The 20,550-nt window shown below is 44.2% G+C and overlaps 1 long non-coding RNA gene across 1 annotated transcript; it reads left to right on the top strand.

The window, feature by feature from the left end:
• Positions 1 to 15,399: 15,399 nt before the first annotated feature.
• LOC137531678 (uncharacterized) lies at positions 15,400 to 20,263 on the top strand. Its single transcript, XR_011023705.1, has 3 exons — positions 15,400 to 15,511; positions 16,001 to 16,124; positions 19,824 to 20,263. It is a non-coding gene; the product is annotated as an uncharacterized lncRNA (long non-coding RNA).
• Positions 20,264 to 20,550: the final 287 nt, after the last annotated feature.

Below are 20,550 nucleotides of genomic sequence, written 5' to 3'. Positions count from 1 at the left end.
ATATATATATATCGTTATGTTTATTTTTTTAATCTATGTCTTCATTTTATACAGACTGGAATTTTCATCTTCATGTTATAGAGGATTGTCATCAATTAAAATGATTGTCTGTTGATGAGGCCAACCTCACTGTACTTACGGTGAGTCAGGTGAAAACTACGCTGGAAATCTGGGCACTGCCATGGGCCATAATGTGAATCACAGCTATAGAGGCGGTCAGTCAGTAATTTGGGTGCTGTCAAAAGATGATAAAAAAGAGCATAATTCGGCCACCAGCAATAGCTGGAAGCCAAATAATGTATTGCCCTAGTGTCAATGGCGGCCTGGAAGGGGAATAGTAATTATCGCAGCCAGGACTTTTGTAGGAGCAGGATGAGGCATTTTTTTTTACTTTACCGTGCACCCAAATCTTCTGGCGCCTTAGTGACATGTACACACTTACTGATGGGCTGGACGACTCCAGGCAAGTTAGACTTTCACAAACAGGTGGATCTGCTAAGGTCGAATCTGACCTTATATTTATGCGAGTGGAAGTTTTACCAGTCAAGTCTTGCCATTGAAAACTTAATGGGCCGATCCAATTCACTTTTGGAAGTTCAAAGGGTCATTAGCTCTTCTTTCTTTTATAGCTTAAAAGACAGAGTGTGGTTTCTAAACTGCAAATATGACAAATGATGCAATGATATAAAAAATAAAAAAAGCTATACAACTGAAAATAATAATATGAGACTCTTGTCTTTGCTACTAATGTTCTATTTGTTTTCCTTATTACACATGCAATTCATTGTATCAAAAGATTTTTTTTTCATTTCAGGTTTGCTTTAAGTTGAGAGACGTTATGAATATAATTATTTACTCATGTAAAATAACATGCTTAAATACATGCTTAATAATGCTGCTTTGTGAATTCAACCCGCATGTCAATTTTCAGCTAGCCATGAATGTCAAAAACTGAAAGAAAGTTCAGATTTAATTTCTTTGTAACCATGACAATTGAACTCTGTATCGAGTGCAAACTGCAGAATTCTACAATGCTTTGATCTTCTTGTATAAGGGATTAAATGCTGCCCAGAACAAGAGCTTTTGTTAGTGTTTTGTATATCCGTCTAATCAAGTGAGTGCACTAGGTTGTAACACATCCATGGGGTATGTTTTATTTGGCAAAAACCCTGCGATAGTCAATGGAGGGTGGATAAGCTTGTGCACCACCATCCAAATCTGTGAGCAGAGGATGCCTGGAGTGGGCTACCAATAGTTATCAGCAGGTGCTTGTGTTGCTGCATCCAATGACATTAGCAGGAAGCTGACAAAAGTTGTTGAGAAGGTGAAGTTGAAACTGAACCAGAGGATGAAAGGTGAATTAAGTGAAACTTTAACTAAGGATTGAACTTCATCCCAATCAGTAGTTAATACCCCCTTTACTGGGAGAAATCTTTACGTTTTCTCTAATAGATCATCAGGGGCGTCTGTATGGTGTGTTGAAAAAACCCTCCCACAGTGTGATGTCATGCCCATGATCCTGACAGTTTCCTGTCTGTGAGCCTGGTTGCATTGTCGAACATAACAGCTTTTTCCAACTACCAAGCAAGCAATATCTCCCTCCCTGTGCATAGGCCTCTCAGTAACCAGCATTCAGTACAGATCACCTGGCAGAACTAAAGATGTCACCACAGTGATTTCAAAATGTCAAGAGAGGAAAGAGTTTACAATGGGCAAACACTGACTAAATAATCTGTGAATGAATACTGTAAAAAAAAAAAGAAAAAAAGAAAAAAAAGAAGTTTTATTCATTATGTTATTTTCACTATAGTTCCTCTTTAGGATTATCCTTTATAGGTAGGAAATGATAAGTATAGAAGGTTTAGTGGGTGAACTAGTGGGAAGCTTAGCTTAGTCTTACTTGTTAACAGGAACTTTACTCAATATACGTTAATAATTCAAATTTTGTTTTGTTTGTTTGTTTGTTTTACAGTATTTGTTGTTATTTAACTACCTGCGGACCGAGCGAGTATGAATCTACGTCGGGCAGGGGGCGCTGCGGTCCTGACCGGACGTAAACTCTACATCCCATTGACCGCGCGCCCCCGCCCGTCTCCGCCACTCGGTCCGCTCTGCCCCCGCCGCTCGTTGCTGCCCTGCCGCCTCTATGACGGCAGAGCACTGTGAGCCGGGTAGGAGCCGTTTTCATTGGCTTACATGGAGTGACAGGGTCAGGAGCCAATGAAAACGGCTCCTGCCCGGCGCACAGTGCTCTGCCGTCATAGCGACGGCAGAGAGAGCAGCCTGCAGCGTGGACAGAGCGGCGTGTTTGTCGGGAACGGCGGATCATTGCGGCGATTCGTCGGGAAGCGGCGATTTACGGGACCAGCACCCTCTGGTCCTTAAAGAGAACCCGAGGTGGGTTTGAAGAATATTATCTGCATACAGAGGCTGGATCTGCCTATACAGCCCAGCCTCTGTTGCTATCCCAAACCCTCCTAAGGTCCCCCTGCACTTTACAATCCCTCATAAATCACAGCCACGTTGCTGACAAACAGCTTGTCAGAGCTGGCTGTGTTTATCTCTATAGTGTCAGTCTGCTGCTCTCCCCGCCTCCTGCAGAACTCCGGTCCCCGCCTGCAGCCCTTCCCTCCCTGCTGATTGCAGGGAAGGGACGGGGGCAGGGACCGGAGCTATGAAGGAGGTGGGGGAGCAGCTGGGACTGACACCACAGATGTAAACACAGCCTCACAGCACGGCTGTGATTTATGAGGGATTGCAGAGTGCAGGTGGGGTTTGGGATAGCAACAGAGGCTGGGCTGTATAGGCAGATCCAGCCTCTGTATGCAGATAACATTCTTTAAACACACCTCGGGTTCTCTTTAAGGGGGCAGAGGGTGCTGATCCAGAAAGGGTTAATCAGTGTTTGCCCACTGTGAAGTCTTTCCTCTCCCTCTTTTACATTATAAAATGTATCACAGGTGACAACATCTTTACTGCTGACAAGAAGCATGAATGCAGAATGTTTGTTTGTTGTGTGTTCCAAAGTGATTAGAAATAACAACCGTTCTCCCAGAGTGCAGTGCAAGGAGAAGGCTGCAAAACTAAAACGCCTAGGCTAATCACTGGGAGGGTGGGGTCCAAACCAATATACAGCAATATATACATACTAGTAACAAGGCCCGTCCTTTGAAAAAAAAACGGGCGCTAGGCCACAGCCGCTACCCCTCCCTTCTCCCGCAATGTGCGCACAGACGCATCCCGATTGCTCACCCCCTATTGCAGTCCAAAGCATATGCACACAGGGAGATGTTGCTTGGCATTTGGAAAAAGCTGTTATTTCCCACAATGCAATGAAGTTCACAGACAGCAAACTGTCAGGTCTGGAAGCAGGGATACACACACACACACACAGGGACAGAACGCAGAGACACTTAGATATTATTATATAGGATAAGAAATAGTTGTAATGCTGAAACCAGGCTATAAAAGTAGATGTGTGTATCCTCCTGAATATTTTTTTTTAAAGAATATTTTTATTGTAAATTTTAAGCGGCAAATATTACCACAACAACAAACAACAAAATAGGCCCTGTACAGTGCAGTACAAGGTGCAGTCCAAAAGGAAGGGTTACTCAGCGAGGTGGGATTCTAAGATCCCAAAATGTCTGGTCTGGTCACATGCCTCTCCATAAAATCATAACATCACAAAATTAGATTCGTCATGATAACATTAATCGGCAAGTTCTAGATTATAGTATAAAAGCCATTTATTCCATGTTTTTGCAAATTTTTTAGAGCACTTTCGCTTGATATATACTATCTTAATCAGGGGCGCAGCTAAGGTTTTGGTGGCCCAAGCAGTCCACTTGAGGCCCCCATCCATGAAACAAGCAAAGCGCGCGGCGGTGAAAAATGGGAGTGGACAAAACATGATGTGGGAGGAGCCAAATTCTAGCAAATTCTAGGCTAAATTGCACCCAGGGCGAGGGCATAAAATGCACCCCACCCCACGTGGAGACAGGTATAGGTGCCTCCAGTATAGGTAGCCCGTATAGTTGCCCCCAGTATAGGTTAGATAGGTAGGTGCCCCCAGTATAGGCTAGATAGGTAAGTGCCCACAGTATAGGTTAGATAGGTAGATGCCTCCAGTATAGGTTAGATAGGTAGGTGCCCGCAGTATAGGCTAGATAGGTAAGTGCCCACAGTATAGGTTAGATAGGTAGATGCCTCCAGTATAGGTTAGATAGGTAGGTGTTGGCAGTATAGGTTAGATAGGTAGGTGCCGGCAGTATAGGCTAGATAGGTAGGTGCCCCAGTATAGGTTAGATAGGTAGATGCAAGCAGTATAGGTTAGAGAGGTAGGTGCCCCTCAGTATAGGTTAGATAGGTAGATGCCCCCCCCTATAGATTAGACAGGTAGGTACCCCTCAGTATAGGTTAGATAGGTAGATGCCCCCAGTATAGGTTAGATAGGTAGGTACCCCTCAGTATAGGTTAGATAGGTAGGTGCACAAATTATAGGTTAGATAGGTAGATACCCCTCCGTAAAGGTTAGATAGGTAGATGCCCCCAGTATAACTAAGATAGGTAGGTACCCCTCAGTATAGGTTAGATAGGTAGATGCCCCCAGTATAGATTAGGTAGGTAGGTTCACACAGTATAGGTTAGATAGGCAGATGCCTCCAGTATAGATTAGATAAGTAGGTACCCCTCAGTATAGGTTACATAGGTAGATGCCCCCAGTATAGATTAGATAGGTAGGTTGACCTCAGTATAGATTAGATAGGTAGAGGCCCCCAGTATAGATTAGGTAGGTAGGTGCACGCTGTATAGGTTAGATAGGCAGATGACCCCAGTATAGACTAGATACGTAGGTACCCCTCAGTATAGGTTAGATAGGTAGATCCCCCCAGTTTAGATTAGATAGGTAGGTACCCCTCAGTATAGTTAGGTAGATGCATGCCCCCAGTATAAGTTAGATAGGTAGGTTTCTCCAGCATAGGGCGGGGGGAGCGGGCAGATCGAAGTTTCAACTCACCTGGATTTCTCGATCCTGCACACAGCCTATATCTTCTTCATGTCCCGGCGTATGGCGTCTCTCGCATCGGTAAGAGCTCCCCCTGTGATGACATGTGGTTACGCCATCACAGGGGGCGCTGTTACCATAGCAACAGACACCGCACGTCGGAACAGGATGAAGATAGAGTCTGTGCGCAGGATCGAGGCAGGTGAGTTGAAACTTTGCTCTGCCCGCTTCCCCTGCCGCTGCGCCCACCCTCCTGCTTCTTCGCCGCCAGCAGCAGAGCGAGGCACCCCTTCATGTGAGGCCCCAGGCGGGGGCATGGTTTGTCTGTATGCTGGCGGCACCCCTGCTCTTAATTTATACCAAATCTTTATGTACATAGTGTAGCGGGGGTGTCTCAGCACCTTGCAGGAAAAAAATATAGGAGACAAATACGGGAGCCCAATAGTGTAGTATATTAGTATGCAATTGAAAAAAGGAATTTCAATAAATTACTACTCACAAAAGGAGGTTGCAAGGGCAACCAACCGTAGGAAGCAGGTGGAGACCATAAACCCGACTCCACTCGGGGTAGTCCCAGCCGGGACCTGGATGTGGTCGCTCTCCTTGAAAAAGTAGGGACAGGTGTCCACTGTGGGGCACCCACAGGTGGTCTGTCACCACCCCTCAAACACAGATTGTTTGGGGGTATAGCTATGCACAATTGAAGGTAAAGAGGCGCCCTGGTTGAAATAAAAGCATCTAAAAACAGCTTAAAATCGAGGAAATGATATGAGGTGGCTTACCTCAATAACGAAATCCTTGTATATGACAAAAGATTTTTATTTAGCACAGGCAACGCGTTTCGCGGGTCCAAGCCCGCTTCATCAGGCCAATAAAAGTGCCTACAATAGTGAAATAGCTCCTCAGTATAACTTTATCGACAGCGTTATAGGTTAATACTATGAATACTTATGCATTATACATTTATATCCTAATAGTATACATACCATTATGGTTAAATGAAAAACGATCAAATGATTCGATAGATCCATCAATCAGAATCAGTATTAACCTATAACGCTGTCGATACAGTTATACTGAGGAGCTCTTTCACTATTGTAGGCACTTTTATTGGCCTGATGAAGCGGGCTTGGACCCGCGAAACGCGTTGCCTGTGCTAAATAAAAATCTTTTGTCATATACAAGGATTTCGTTATTGAGGTAAGCCACCTCATATCATTTCCTCGATTTTAAGCTGTTTTTAGATGCTTTTATTTCAACCAGGGCGCCTCTTTACCTTCAATTGTGCTTTATGTACATAAGTTTTCCATTGGTTTTTACGGGGAGGAATTACTTGGTTCCATTTTAGTACAATCATTTTCCGTGCATAGGCGACTACTGTTCTGAAGGCTGTCATTTTGTGGATAGACAGAAGGTTGTTGTCTACGTTACCTAATAATAGGGTCTCTGGTGTAAATGGTAGGGTAACACTAAATATCCTTTGAATTTCTGCATGTATTTGTTGCCAATAAGGTACTATATGGGTGCATTGCCAAAATACATGAAAGAAGTCAGCTCCAGCCTGTGCGCATCTGTTACATGCTGCTGCCGCGGAGGGGTAAATTCGGAGTAATCTTGCTGGAGATAAGTAACATCTGAGGATAAATTTAAGGGCAATCATCCTATCTCTGGATGCGATGCTAACTGTAAAAAGAGAATTGAGGATAGTTTCCCATTTTTCCTCTGTTAATTCTGGAATGTCGGATTGCCACTTTTTAAGGAGATCTTCAGCAATCCCTCGTCCCCTTGGGGAAAATAGTTTATAAAAGGTAGATACAACATGGTAGAGATTTTCTTTAATCATTTCTTCCTCTATGAAGTGGGATTTTACTAGTAAAGAATGGTCCTTGAAGTGAGGTTGTGCAGTGAATGCATGTCTTAGATGCATGTATCTAAAATACATGTAAGGGGGCAGGTGGAATTCTTGCTTTAGGACAGAAAAAGATTTAAGAGTGTTATTGTATCCTGAATAATTTACTGCATTCTATTATTTGTCATTGCAGTGCCTCTTTAATGCAAGAAAATTATAATGAGGCATTAGAAAGGGGTCGATGAAGAGAAGTTAAAGCTAGGATTACAGAAATAGGTATTATTGGGGTAAGGTTTAGATGTGAGGAAATGGTTAACAAAGAGGGAGTCAGAAAGGGCATGTTGCATGTGATGTTAGGAGATATTGTGTTAGGGGAATGGATTAGGGCCCGTTTCCATGGGGATAGTGATGCGAATGCGGCTACCTAGCCACATCGCATCACTTCAGCTGGCGCCCGCGTCACTTCCGTATCTCCCAATGCAGAAGTCAATTGACGGGATGGGACGTGGCTGCGGGCGGATGCGGTCGTGCTCATCCCTCCGCACAACATGCACACAGTGGAAACTATTCCATTGCCGTGCATGTGTTTCAGCACACCTGCTGGGCCTTCAGGGTTAAGTTTAGGTGACTGAAGTGGAAAATGTGCTGAAACAACAATGAAAACTCATTTGCAAATTTGAAATAGCTGAATATAGGTAATAGCTTTATTAATGCTCTTGGGAGCTGGCACGCAATAAAACCATACCAAATCCTCATCAACAATGCCCTTTTGAGATAGTACTGCAGTTTTGGATAAGAAGGCCTATTTCCAGCACTAGAAGGCAGTGTTTGGTCAATGTGAAGCTAGCTCTCTGCTGTGCTCAGTGAGCAGGCTGTCTCCTTTATTACCGAACTGTAACCTCTAGTGGCTGAACAGAGCCTTGTACAAAATCACTGCTGGTTCTATGGGCCCGAGCAGGTAAAGGTTTTAAAAGGAACCTTTGTTTTATTTGAAAAGGGATGAATGAAATTGTCAGTTTTCATTAACCCTATTTTTCTTAAAAACGCATTGGTGTTAATAGGGGAAGGCAAGATTATAGTGATTTAGACACCTGTGATGGGGTGTAATAAGCTTGAAAATAAGCTTAAATATGCCACTGAGAGATTGGAAGCCACTTTCTAACTACACTGGGCATATTGTTGTGTCAAAACAGGGGGGAGAGATCAAGTTTATGGTTTTAAAAGCACATCAAAATCTAACTATACTGTACATAGAATCTGCTCAAACAAAGTACTGCCTAGGAAGAAACGCAAATAACAAATTAACTACACACAAAACAACACTAAAAACAGAGCCTACAATAGGCTTACTGCAATCTGCACAATGCATTGTGGTCCTACAACAATGGACAAAGTGGAAATGCTCACAGTCAGAATAAAGGAAACCTGAAGAAAGAATACAGAAGGAACTACTGGCTGTTGTGCTGATCCGCTGTGTCTGGCTGCATGCTTATTGACAGCACGTCATGCTAGGTACACACGATACAATTTTCTGGCATATTTATCTGCCAGATCGATTTTTTCCAACGTGTCCCCTCTGAATTTTTATTGATTTTCCGATCCATTTCCATTCACTTTTATGGAAACTGATCAGAAAATCGATCGACATTCAGTTGGACATGTTGGAAAAAAATGTATCTGGCAGGTAAATCCGCCAACAAATTGTATTGTGTGTACCTAGCATAATTCAGGCACTACTAAAGGCAAAAGAGATAAACAGCCAGATAAGACAAGATAAGACAGCTAACATATTCATCTCAGTTCAGGTACTGTTTCATGGACTGTTGTACCTTATAAATGGCAGAGCACAGCCCACACGAGGTGCAACAAAATTGCAAAACAGTCTTGTTTTAGGCCCGGGGCCTAGTGGAGTATCTTTAGCAGTGATCTGCGCTTTCAAAGAATCACTGGCAATTCCCAAGGAAAGCCTGTGGCCATGATTCCACTAACGTGATTGTGATTTGCCAAAATGTTTGCATTATTTAGAGTATGTGCAATGCAGCTCTTTCCCATTCAGAGTCACTGAACAGGATCAGAACTGCAGTGGAGGGCAATGCAAGAGCCAAACACTGCTGTACAACTTATTGCTGGCCGCATTACTTAGTGTGAGTAAACACTTGTCAGTGAGGTACATCACTGTTACCCCTGTTACTTCCTGCGCACACATCCAAACTTATATATCTCACTCTTACAAATTCCCTGTTCACAACTGCTGACAACTCCACATCTATTAACTCACAGAGAAAACCTTCTAAAGGGAGCAGCTTGGCTAATTAGAGATTGGCTGCTAAAGAGCTTTCTCTAGATGACTACATGGTATCCAAAGTCAATTGGGAAGTGGGCTAAAATGTAATAGCAACACTAGAAAGTATAAATTATATATTTAGTTCTGCTATCAATACTCTTAAAATAAAGTTACCTATGAGTCGCTCCTGACTATAAGATGCCCCTAGGTTTAGAGGTCAAAAACCAGGGGTAGAAATATATATATATATATATATATATATATATATATATATATATATATATATATATATATATATATATATATACTAAACCTGGTGCATCCATGGTGAAGGGGCAACTTGTGGATTATGCCCCATTTGTACCTCATGCCCCCTTGTACCTCTTGTGTCTCCCTGTGTCCTCCTCTGTCCCCCTTGAGTCCTCCTCTGTCTTCCTTGTGTCTTTCTTTACGCCCCTTTGTGTCCCCCTGTATCCTCCCTTTGTCCCCCATGTGTCCACCTCTGTCCTCCTTGTTTCCTCCTCTATGCCTCTTTGGGTCTCCCTTGTGTCCTCCTCTATGCCCGTGTCCCCCTGTGTCCTCTGTTTGTCCCCCTGTGTCCTCTGTTTGTCACCCTGTGTCCTCCTCTGCATGGGCACAGTACAGGGAGTCCTTGACATTGCGGCAGGTTGGAGGTTGGTATTGGCAGGTGTTCACAAGTCAGGAACTCCCTGCATTTGGACTATAAGACGCAGTGACTTTTCCCCCCACTTTTGGGGGAGAAAAAGTGAGTCTTATAGTCCAAAAAATACAGTATATTTTACAGGAGTGATATTAGAGAAATCCAAAACATAAGCAACCTGCTTCAGCTGCAATGAAGTGAAATCACTACTCTCTCAGTACAAGCTCTATTGTAATGGAGTGACGTTACTTCTCTCTCAGTATAAGCTCTACTGCACCACATTGACACAGCATAAGCTCTGCTGCACCAGAGTATCGTCATTACTCTCCCAATATTAGCTCTACTGCACAGCTCTGTTGCACAGGAGTCACATCACTTCTCTCCCATTATAAACTCTACTGCAGGAGTGACATCACCACTCTCCCAGTATAAGCTCTACTGCATGGGCATCACATCACTACTCTCCCAGTATAAGCTCTCCTACACAGGAGTAACATTACAACTCCCCCATTATAAGTTCTACTGCACAGGAGTGAAATCACTACTCTCCCAATATAAGCTCTAATGGAGTGACATTACTACTGTTCCAGTATAAGCTCCGCTGCCTTGGAGTGACATCACTACTCTCCCAGTATAAGCTCTAGTGCAATGGAGTGACATCACTACTCTCCCAGTATACGCTCTACTGCACAGGAGTGACATCCCTACTCTCCCAGCATAAGCTCTACTGCACAGGAGTGACATTACTACTCTTCCAGTATAAGCTCTACTGCACAGGAGTGACATCCCTACTCTCCCAGCATAGGTTCTTCTGCACAGGAGTGACATCACTACTCTCCCAGTATAAGCTCTACTGCACAGTAGTGACATCCCTACTCTCCCCGCATAGGCTCTATTGCACAGGAGTGATATTACTACTCTCCCAGTATAAGCTCTACTGCACCAGTGTGACATTACTACTCTCCCAGTATAAGCTTTACTGCACAGGAGTAAGATCACTACTCTCCCAATATAAGTTCTACTACACAGAAGTGACTTCACTACTCTCACAATATAAGATTTATTGTGCAGGAGTAATGTCACTCCTGTTCCAGTAGAAATTCTACTGGAGTGACATCACTATTCCCTAGTTTCACAGTATAGGCTTTACTGCACAGGAGTGACGTCCCTACTCTTCCAGTATAAGCTCTATTGCAGAGGAGGGACATTACTACTCTTCAAGTATAAGCTCTGCTGCAGCAGCATGACATTACTACTCTCCCAGTATAAGCTCTGCTGCACAGGGGTGACATCACTACTCTCCCAGTATAAGTTACTGCACAGGAGTGACATCACTACTCTCCCAATATAAGCTCTACTGCACAGAAGTGACATTACTACTCTCCCAATATAAGATTTATTGTGCAGGAGTAATGTCACTACTGTTCCAGTAGAAACTCTACAGCACAGGAGTGACATCACTATTCCCTAGTTTCACAGTATAGGCTTTACTTCACATAAGCTACCTCAATACTCTACCAGTATAAACTTTACTGTGAATAAGTGAACTCACTACTCTCCCAGTATAAGCTCTGCTGTGCAGAACGGACATCACTACTTTTGCAGTATAAGCTCCACTGCACAGAACTGACATCACTACTCTCCCAGCATAAGCTCTATTGCACAGATGTGACCTCAATGGTACTTTCCCAGTATAAGCTCTACAGCACAGGCAAGACATCAGTACTCTCCCAGACAGTATAAACTTTACTGCACAGAAGTGACAACACTACTCTTCCAGTATAAGCTATACAGCACAGGCATAACATCAGTACTCTCCCAGTATACACTCTACTGCACAGAAGTGACATCAGTATTCTGCCAGTTATATTGCACAGGAGTGTGAGCCCTGGTCTAAGTATGCCTGTTACATAGATATGATGCCACTGCTGTCTGATTTTATACTGTGGTGCACACACCACTGTCACATATAAGCCATGCTGAATTCCAGCCCCACATCATCACCCAAAATATTACCAGAAATCAGTAAATACAAGTTTCATATCTCACAGATTTAACACTAATACTCTTCAAATATGTCATAAATGATCAGTACTGCTCAGATATAACACTGCTCCCTATATACAGCATAATAATAAGGCTATACACAGCAGTGGCCCTGTGATGTCTGCCTCTCATTATCTGCCTCCTTTATGTTATGAGCTGAGTCCCATCTCTCAGGGAGGCCCCACCTCTTATGAATGTCCAGTATAGATCCATCCTCCAAGTCTGCCAGTTGTTCAGGGCATTGAGTGCAGAATCCATGCAGGTCTTGTGGTACCGCCTCTTCTGTCCATCCAGCCACGCTCCACCATCGCCAGACCTGCTCTATTCCGGCACGTGGAGCTACATATCAGCCTGGCTTTCCTTTAAAATAAAACATCATCTCCTGGAATAAATAAAATCTCCCTGGCTACCCATCCCCTCTGTCTAGTGCATGTCCTCTCCCTGCTGGCTCTCTCCTTCAGTTAATCAACATGTTAATGAGAATAGATCCTAATCAATAGCTTCAATCAGAAAGGCAGAAATCACCAGGCCCTTCTCCTCTCCTCTGCCGCTGCACATCCCCAGCCCCCTCCCCGATAATGAAAACAAATGAGAAGCCACAGTGAAATGGGTTAATTTGCCTCAATTTAATTACTTCTTCAGCAGAGAGTTGAGGTTTCCATTGCTCTGATTACCGTTGGCTGAGGCAGCAGATAATGGGTTAATGCAGCGCTGTGTATAGATTATTGCTGCTGTTATGTCTTCATTTATTTCAAAATACTGACTGTAATGTTATCATTCTGAAGAAGACCTCCTGTCATACACACATTAAACCTGTGCAAAGGGTGGCTATACTGTTGATGTATCCTGGACTGCTGTACAAAGGACTGGACAGGGGATGTCATTTGGATACAGGGGACAGCAGAAGACCCTTGATTTTGCTGCTGGTCCTTTGTTAAGGAAAAAAATCATCAATAAATGTCACCATAGACAGAGTTGGGGTTGTTTTTGCAGATGCAATCACTTTGATCAAATTTGCCAGAGATCGATCAGTCCCTTCTTGCCAACTGATAAACTTCCTATTGATTCTGGACAGTTTATTGACTGACAGTGTCATCGGGAGCAGTGGTAAATTAACATCAAGCACAAAGCAGGGGACTGAGCCAGATCTATACTTTCTGCCCCCGTAGGCCATCTTTATTGTTCCACCTCTCTTCCATGTTCTTTAAGGTGCAGCAGCAACCTCCATTCCTAGTGCCGCAGTTCCGGTCCATGTTTATGGTACTGATCCATTTAAAGCCCAACGTGTGCAGAAGCACCCAAGGGTGGCCAACTGAGAGATAGACTTAGTATTCCAATACTGGTCTTAGGGTCAGGATCAGGCCTGGATTTAAATCACAGGAGCCTATAGGCATAGATGTCGTGGCACCCTAGATAGACTTTGCTCTCCATGAGCCTACAAACCCTCACTGAACCGCACTGCAAGTGTGCCGGCTGGCCCCAGCTTTCACATCTCCCTTACTTCCCTTGCCCATCATAGGTAGCTAAAAAGGTGCCCCTTAGTATTAGGTAGCCAGTGGTGCCCTCAGTATTAAGTTACCCCCGACTGAATGGAGATCACATTAATGGAATACAGAGAGCCAAGTGAGTAATCTCTCATTTAAGCTCTGCTCAGGACTTTGCATAGGGAAGGAGGGAGGAAGGCACTTAAGGAGCAGAGTGAGACGCCTTTCTATTATCAGGCGCCTGTAGGCACGTGCCCACAGTGCCTTATGGTAAATCTGGCCCTGGTGAGGATGCTCAGGATTTGATACAGTGGTCCTGGCAACACCCCATTCCTCTGTGTGCAATAGCCTCCTGTCCAGTTCTATGCACAACAGGCCCCTCTCTCATGCACAGCCCACCTCCCCTTGAGCAGCCACTCCACTAGGCCTTGGCCTCTGTAGCCTTTCAAGGAAACAAGCCCTGACTGGGGAATTGTAGGCCATATAGATTTGTACTGCATTGAGAAGTATTAAAAGAAGAACAGTACTGTACATAATTTAATCTGTAGAAAAACTTATTTTTTTACAATATGCATTTGTAAATTATTTAGTCAATGTTTGTCCATTGTAAAATCTTACTTCACCCAGATTTATATTCTTAAATGTATCAGAGTTGCTGTGTTTTTTTCCCACTTCTGTGAGGTGAGCAAGAATATCACATGACCTCCCAGAGTGCTCTGGGGCCGAAGGCAGCATGACATGATAGCCTAGGCAACACATCACTGGGAGGGTGGAGTTACACAGCAATATACAGCAATTCATAGATAACATCACCCAGAGTCTTCCGATGTCCTCTTGCAGACCACTGCTGGACACCGGGACCCCCTGGAAGCTCGCGGTTGTGCTTCTGTACGCGAACGAGTGTGTGGTCACACTGTGAAAGCACAAGACGACTTGGCATTGGGGGGGGGGGGTCCCGGTACTGGAACAGCAAGGTGGAGGGGGACTCGGAAAGCCTCTGGATTACCCAGAGGCTTCCCTCTACTGAGGTAAGTATCCCAATTGGGCACTTTTTTCGCTTCAGGTTCACTTTACGGTAAAAATGGGTATGCTGAATTATTTAATACATTCTACTATATGCCATTACTGTGCCTCTTTAAGCTAGCATGACAGTGGCACCATTGGTTTTCAGTCAGATTTCTGCCAAACCTGATCAGGATCACCTGATTCTTGGTGGTGTAGCAATTGCTAGTCCCTGGTCAATTGGAGGGTAATCACTCATCTGCTGAGTCAGGCCGCTATTGACCTGTGTATGGGCTAGCTTTAGACAGATAACTATTTAAAGGCTATAATTGCATCTTCTCGCACTGATAACAGCACATGAAGTGATGCTAGTGGTGATGGGGAGTCCAGTAAGGAAATATATATGGAGTGAACTGAGTTGGCAAAGATAAGAGTGAATTGAGCAGTTTAATATTGTGGGCCAAATAGCGAGGCACAATACACTGTAGGTCTCTAACCTGAGTGACTGGAAGGACAGATAGAGGACAGGTGGTGTTTAGATCTTTACTGATTGATCTCTGATCGGAGAGTAATCAGTCACTATTTGATTTGGTCTGCTGTGGACTTGTTGTGTATTGAACTAGCGTAACAATGGCAATACACAATGCACTGCAGGTTCCTAACCTAACTGACTTATGCTGGATACACACGGTGCATTCCCGCACTCGATTCCCTGCTTGATTCCCAGCCACTCGATTATTTCCGACATGTCCGATTCCCATTTCGATGGATCGTTAGGTCGATTTGGCATACTTTGCATGAGAATCGACCTAACAATCATCGAAATGCGCTCGGAAATGTTCGGAAATAATCGAGCGGCCGGGAATCGAGCGGGGCATCGAGTGCGAGAACGCATCGTGTGTACCCAGCATAAGAAATACAGACGTGTAGGCTTCAGGGTTAATCATTAACTGATCCCTCTCTTGGCTCCCTGATTTGTGGTGTGCACTATAACTGACCTCAGCTACTCTGACTCTGCCATGACAACATACCCTATATTATCCATATGTAATGTAAAAAAGTTCATTGCATCAGATCTAAAGCATTAAGTCCATCAGATGATATTCAGTGCTCACAAATGGCTGGCGCAAGTGGATTTAATATAAGCAGCAAAATAGAGGGTATGAAGGGGACCAAGGTGAGATACATGAAGGCTGACATATTTATTTCCTATTAAACAATGCACATTGCCTGGCTGTCCTGCTGGTCCTGTGCCTCTAATGCTTTTAGTCATAGACTCTGAACAAGCATGCAGATCAGATGTTTCTAACTCAAAATCTGACTAGATTAGCTGCACGCTTGTTTCAAGTGTGTGATTCAGACACTACTGACCAGAAAGATCTCCGCAGCGCTGTACGGAGGACACTCGGCTGTCCCTCAGAGCGGCTCTAATGTATGTCCCTCTCAGAGGCTGATGATTTTTTAGTCCAGTCCATAATTACGGTACAAGCCCTTATGTAGTAATATACCCTCATAAAATACAGGTTTAAAAAGCTGAGTCCCTCCCTAAGGCAAACATTTATGGGTTGTTTTTTTTGTAACTTTTTTTTTTTCTTTACAGGTGTAGGGAAAGGGGGGGGGGTCTTTGGAAGTGGAAGGGATTAATTGTATTAATATTTAATTATAGGTGTACTGAAAGGGTTCACAGCAGGTGATGGCAGATCAATCAGACACAAAGATGGATACAAGGACAAGGATGCCGGTAGACCATACTATACCAGATCCCGACGTGGCACGGAGGAATGCTGCTTGTATCCTGTTTGGATGTAATCCATGAAGATATGGTCTCTCAACCCACTGCTGGAGCTCGAGGCTGGGGGAGTGACCAAAGCCTGAGACCCAGAGGCTAGCTCACTTGACCGTGCAGGCAACCGAAAGGATTGCATAAACCACAGGGTCCATGGATAGAGACCGCTGTGCAGGGTTTGCACAGAGACTGTGTTACTCTGTTTGAGCAGAGGAAGGTTCCGTCATAGGGCTCAAGTGTGATGCCCCGGAAGATGAGAAGCGGACAAAATAGACAGAGGCAGCATGGGGTGGTGTGGGAAGGCATGTGGGGAGTGGATTCCGCAGCGGATGCTGTGTCAGCTGTTTTAGGCCACTAGTTGGTGCTGCAAACACTCTCCTGTTTTGCAGGAAGTGTTCACTTTTTTTTAATATGTCACAAGCTTCTAACTGCTTTCTGTTTTATGCCTGGACATGGCCCCTGATCAGGGTCATGTCCATTAATTCTAGACATTAAGATAGGGTAGGGGAACGCTCATTCTCCTTCTGCAATCATGGAGGCGGGGAGGTGCACGCATGCACAGCGGCGGCGGGCGCGAGCGATGCATTAAAATGTCCTGGAGCTGTTAACAGGCTCTAACAGGACTTTTTAATGCGGCAGCTTGTCAGGGTGTGGTTAAGGTGGCCATACATTTATGGACTTGGCAGCCGGTTGACCATTCGATTCGATAATTATTTTCTAATTAGATGAAAATCTGTGCTGCCAAGAGCATGCCCAATCAATGACGCAACCAATTTCGCGCCAAAATTGGTTGCATGTATCGATCGGACATGCTGCAAGATGTCAGGCCGTCATGGTCGATTGGGTGTGCAGTGGTAATGGTGAGTGATATCGGATAAGTGACCATTCCCCCACCACGGTCCCTAATGTCCTAATGCCCCTAATGTCAAATGTGCCCGCCTGGTGCAGTATACTTTACCTGTCCGTGTTCGCCAATGGCTCCGTCCATAATCTGCATACACGTGCCCCCATGTGGTTGCCGGATTAACGTGGGCACGTGTGGGACATCACAAACATGCCCACATTACGGTGGCAACCATGTGGGGCATGTGTATTCGGATTGCGGACAGAGCCCAGAGCCAGTGGCGGACATGGTAAAGTATACTGCATCGGGCACCGGGGGGGGGAGCACATTTGACATTGGGGGGCAGCGTTGGGGCGGCAAAGTGGCATCACAAGGTCGAATCCTGATAGATTCCAGCATTAAATCTATTGGGAATCAGACTGTGGTGTATGGGCAGCTCACAGATCTCCCTCTAATCAGATTCGATCAGAGAGAGATTTGTCTCTTTGTCGAATCTGAACATCATTGCTAGATATATGTTTGCTTCAGTTTGTATAGCTCTTTATTTCAATAAGCGAGCCAGACAGCCTTTTTAGCTAGAATTCACAGCTGGGCATGTTCGCTGTCTGGTTATGATTTAAGCCTCACATTTATCTTTATGCAAAGCAGAAGTTACATTACTGGCAATTTGCAGTCGCTGAATGAGAATTATGCTGCATAAATGGACTGGTATTTGGACTGTAGAATGTGACTTACATATTTTGACAGGGAAAAAAAATCTTCACCAGATTAACCCCTTATAGCTGCTCAAGACCTTGTATAAAATACAATAAAACAAGCGTTTATGCAATGACCTTCAAAAATCTGCATTCCCGCTGTCCCCTAGTTATCCTCTGACCTTGTCCTGGAAGACTAGAATCTAAAAACCATTTGGTCCAGCAGACGCCATCTTGGTCACTGCAGTTGCCTAGCAACCCTTTGTGAGTTGGCCGCCTAAGAGACAAATGTATTGATTATTCAGATTGAAACATCAGATTCTGCAGTCATAACCTTGCATCCATCTTTTTACCATATTCTGCTAATTCTAATAGTCTGGGTATATTCATTATTCACAGATTTCCTGGTTCTCATGTTGTAAAGCTTAAAATAATCCATGGGCGTCATTTCAAATCATGGGGCCCTCCAGTGAAACTCTTGCAGAGCACCCACCACCACCTGCCCTTGGTGACACTCGTGACCAGGGGCTTATCTGCCTGGGTTTGTATAACAGGTGCGATCATCACCTTCCCCCACTTGTTCCATAGTTATCAGTTTCTGCATTCCCCTACATACTCACATCCATGTCCTGCAGTTGGTGCTCAGGGCCGCTTCTAGGCTTTTTGCTGCCTGAGGAAAACTTGTGAGGATCCGTCCCCTTCTTTCCCGATTTTGAATGATCCCACAGCACCCGCCAATTTTCATGGCACGTTTTACAGTAGCTGCGGTGCAAGTTTTTTTTTACGTAATGCTATTATGCTGTGTAATATTTCTGCTTCATTTAATGTTCTCAGTCAGCAAGGGAGCATATGCAATGACTTGAGACATGACATACTGCAGCTTAACACAATAACACGCTGGCTGGCTGCGAGTCTGTGACAAGCAAACTGCTCACCATCAACCAGTCGGCCATCCTCCATTCTTCCTCAGTCAGGACAGCAGTGCCACCTCCTCCCTTCTGCTGTGCAAGTCAAATGAAACACTGCTTCTCTCCTGCCTCCCCCTCCTCACTCACTTTGAGACGCCTCACGCAGCACAACAAGCTGCTTTTCTCCAATGATGACCTCTTCACCTTGCTCGCTCTCCTCTCACTCATTCTCCTACTCTGACTGCATACTGTAAGTGTAAACACAGTACAAACATGCTGCCCCTGTAATCTCTGAACCTGATGCAAGTGCTCCACCTTGTTTTATGAGAGAACCGGCCCTGCTGGTGCTCATGTAATTCCACTGACAGGAGGTGGTCACAGGGAGGCAGGGCCGGTTCAAGAAACACATAGACCACGAGACAAAAGTAACTCAAGGGCCCCCCATGGAATCCCTGGCAGCAAATTCACCCCCCAGAGCACCTGAGCACTGCTGCCCCCCCTCCCCCGACTGGGGCACTGGTTAGGGGCACTGCATCTGATGTGGGCGACCAGGGTTTGCATCTATTCAGTAAGGAGTCCATCGCCAAGGCTTTCTAACACTGCAGGTTGGCCTATTGAGCTGCACTTAATGACTGCAGCTCTTGTGTCCAACAGGAGAAAAGTACTATAACAAATGTTAGCATTATTGTTATTCAGTTTAACATTGCACTTTACTATGAGCTGCACCATCTTTATTAGTAATAACTGAAACCAAGCACTTATATACTGTAAGATAAATCATCTCCACAGATAACTGTAACGCTGGCACACATATATTGGATGTTGGTGATGATTATTAGCTTATCTTTTATGCATTGGGCCCCTCCACCCTTGTTTTAAGTGTCTTGTCATACCTCTTTTAGAGGTGATAGTTTTTTAGTTGTCCTAAAGAACTTCCGGAGTGCGACCACCACCCAGTTCCTGTCACAGACCTGGTAAACCGAGCTGAGATGGTTAATTTCCCGCCTGCTCTGACGGTGGTTGCAAGGATTTGCAACCCACCTTTGTGAGTATATACATCCTTAGCAATTTGCTTTCCTGAATCTTACACAATTCTGCACCATTGGGCTCCTGGTCTCCTTTTGTCTTTTAGATGAACCTGGAGTTGTTACAATCACAGGAACCATCGACATAAGCTATATTTTAGATGTGGTAGATAGATGACTAACTCAGTTTCTACCTGTATCACCTTGACACAGTGCCTCTCTGGATATCAGATCAGATGTTAGCAGAATATCTCTCCCGACATGGCAGCCGCTCTGCACTACTTGTTGCAGAATAAAGCTATGAAGCTTCCCTCCCGTGCTGCCCTGCTCCATCTTTAGAAGAACAGCCTGACAGCCTCCACTCAGCAGTGTTTAATTGACACAACAGTCGAACACTTGTCTGTTCTTCATTGGATCTTACATGTAAAGTTCGATGTAAGATTTTTATTGAATCTGTTAAAAAAAAAACAGGAAGAGAAAAAAAAAACTTCAGTTCTTTATGCAAAAGAGCTTCTCTGAGCTATTTGACCCACTGGTTCGAATACAGTCCCATTTTCTGAAGCACCTAAACAGCAAAGAAACAGTGAGAGGCAGCTTGAGATAAGGTTTTATTGCAGGACAATTCAAAGGGCCGTTATTTCTGCTTTGTCTTATAGCTTAAAAGACAGAGTGTGGTTTCTAAATTGCAAATATAACAGAATGCTGCAATGTTATAAAAAAAAAAGGCTATATACTGAAAATAAAAATATGAGACTCCTTTCTTTGCTACTAATGTTCTATTCGTCATCCATACTACACATACCATTTATTATATCAAATTTTTTCTGGTTTTTTTTTTTTGCTTCAGGTTTGCTTTAAGGCAAATGGGACATTGTAGTTTTCAGAGCTTATATGCACACCAGTGTCTGTCCTAAACTGAGATATCAGCTTTGCTTAGAACCATTGTTTAAAGCTTTTC

The sequence above is a fragment of the Hyperolius riggenbachi genome, chromosome 9, assembly GCF_040937935.1.
Source record: "Hyperolius riggenbachi isolate aHypRig1 chromosome 9, aHypRig1.pri, whole genome shotgun sequence".
NCBI lineage: Eukaryota > Metazoa > Chordata > Amphibia > Anura > Hyperoliidae > Hyperolius > Hyperolius riggenbachi.
The sequence above is the reverse complement of the archived record's forward strand: the minus strand, read 5'-3'. Positions and strand labels throughout refer to the sequence as shown.